A 2,528-nucleotide genomic window follows, 5' to 3' on the forward strand; every position below is an offset into this window, starting at 1 on the left:
ATGACTAACATTTTCAATTTTTTTCATTTTTAAGTGACTTTTCTACTTTTTTTGCATTGTGGCAGTACCATAAATTACATTAACACAAATAGTGTGCAAGAGTTCACTTTTCTGCACATCCACACCAACACTAACATTCTCATTTTGTTCAGTTCAGTTCAGTCTCTCATTCATGTCTGACTCTTTGTGACCCCATGGACTGCAGCATGCTGGGCATCCCTGTGCATCACGAACATCCAGGACTTGCTCAAACTCGTGCCCATCGAGTTGGTGATATCATCCAGCTATCTTTTTTTATTATTTTTTTATTGAGGTAGTATTTCAATATTTCATTTTATTGAGGTGATATTAGCTTATAGTATTATAACTGTTTAATGTTGCAACATTAGATTCTGAATTCTATGTACACAGTGGTATGCGTAGCACCAACATTTTTTTTTTTGTTGTTTTCATCTGTTAATATTATTCACCTTCTTTATTCATTTTGTCCTCCATCTATCACACTTTCCTTCAAGTAACCACTACTCTGTTCTTTTTATCAATATGTACATTTTTGTTTTGTTTGTGAATTGCTATTTTTTATATTCCACATGTATGTGATATTATATAGTATTTGTCTTCTGCTGTCATTTCTTTCACTTAGCATAATACCCTCAAGATCTTTCCATTTTGTTGAAAATGCTAAAGTTTCACTCTTTTTTACCTAAGTAGTATTGCACCGCATGTCTAGGTTTATATATGCGCACACACATACCCTTTATCTTTTATCCATTATATATATCCTTTACCCACATTGCCTTTATCCATTCTTCTGTTGATGAGTACTTAGGCTATATCTATATCTTGACTATCATAAATATGTAGCCATGATCATAGTGATGCATATTAATTAGTATTTTCATTTACTTAGAGAAGGGCCTTCCCTGGTGGCTCAGTGGTAAAGAGTCTGCCTGCCAATGCAGGAAACACAGGAGATGGGGGTTCGATCCCTGGATCAGAAATCTCCCCTAAAGAAGGAAATGGCAGCCCATTCAATTATTCTTGCCTGGAAAATCCCATGGACAGGGGAGCCTGGCAGGCTACAGTCTGTGAAGTTACAAAGAGTTGGACACAACTGAGCACACCCGCACCTTTTACTTGGATAAATACTCAGGAATGAAATTCCTGGGTCATATGTTAGTTCTAAAATTTTTGAAGAACCTCCATACTGTTCTCCATAGTGGTTACACCAATTTACATTCCCACCAACAGTGTAAGAGGGTTCTGTTTTCTCCATGTTTTCACCAGCATTGTTGGTTCTTATGTATTGATAATAGACAATCTGACAGATGTAAGGTAGAATCTCATTGTGGTTTTTATTTTTTAATTTCTCTGTTAAGTTTTTGATTGTTGTTGTTCTTTTTACACAGTACTTCTTTCCCATCAATCCCAATGATTTTTTTAAATTATTTTAAGATAATTACTTTACAATATTGTGATGGCTTTTGCCATACAACAACATGAAATGACCATAGGTATACATATGTCCCCTCCCTGTTATACTCTCCCTCCCACCTTCCTCCCCCTCTTACCACTCTAGGTTGTCACAGAGCACCAGCTTTGAGTTCCCTGAGTTATCCAGCAAATTCCCACTGGCTACCTATTTCACATATGGTAACATATATATTTCAATGCTCTTCTCTTCTGATTTGCATTTCCCTTAAAATTAATAATGTTGATCTGCCATGAGTCTTCTTTTGAAAAAATATTGTTTAGTTGTTCTTCTCATGTTTCATTGCTTTTTTTTTTCTTTTTCATTTATATAATATTGAGTTGTATGAACTGATTATGTATTTTGGATATTAACTCCTTGTCAGTTGTTTTTTGTGACTACATACACCTTATCTACTACAAAAAGATATAGCTTATCTTTTTGCTCGGTAGATGGTTTCATTTTCTATGTAACTGTTTTTGAATTTAAGTAGGTCCCATTTGTTTATTTTTTGCATCTATTTCTTTAGGCTTCTCTCATAGCTCAGTTGGTAAAGAATCCACAGGAGTCCCCGGTTCGATTCCTGGGTCAGGAAGATCTGCTGGAGAAGGGATAGGCTACCCACTGCAGTATTCTTGGGCTTCCCTTGTGGCTCAGCTGGTAAAGAATTCACCTGCAATGTGGGAGACCTGGGTTCGATTCCTGGGTTGGGGAGATCCCCTGGAGAAGGGAAAGGCTATCCACTCCAGTATCCTGGCCTGGAGAATTCCATGGACTCCATGGGGTCGCAAAGAGTCGGACATGACTGAGCAACTTTCATCGTCATCATCTTTTGCTTTACAGCAGAGTTCTAAAAAATATTACCATGTTTATGTCAAAGAGTATTCTGCCTACGTTCTCTTCTAAGAGTTTTATGGTTTCAGGACTTACAATGGGATTTTAAAACCTCATTTTTATACATAATGTGAGGAACCTATAAGGTGCTAAGATCTAAACACAACTTTTATAATTAGGAAGCATTTTCAGATGAGGGATGGATAGCTATTAGCTAGTAATA

This window comes from Bison bison, unplaced genomic scaffold (genome assembly GCF_000754665.1).
Source record: "Bison bison bison isolate TAMUID 2011002044 unplaced genomic scaffold, Bison_UMD1.0 scf7180017862164, whole genome shotgun sequence".
In the NCBI taxonomy this organism is placed as follows: domain Eukaryota; kingdom Metazoa; phylum Chordata; class Mammalia; order Artiodactyla; family Bovidae; genus Bison; species Bison bison.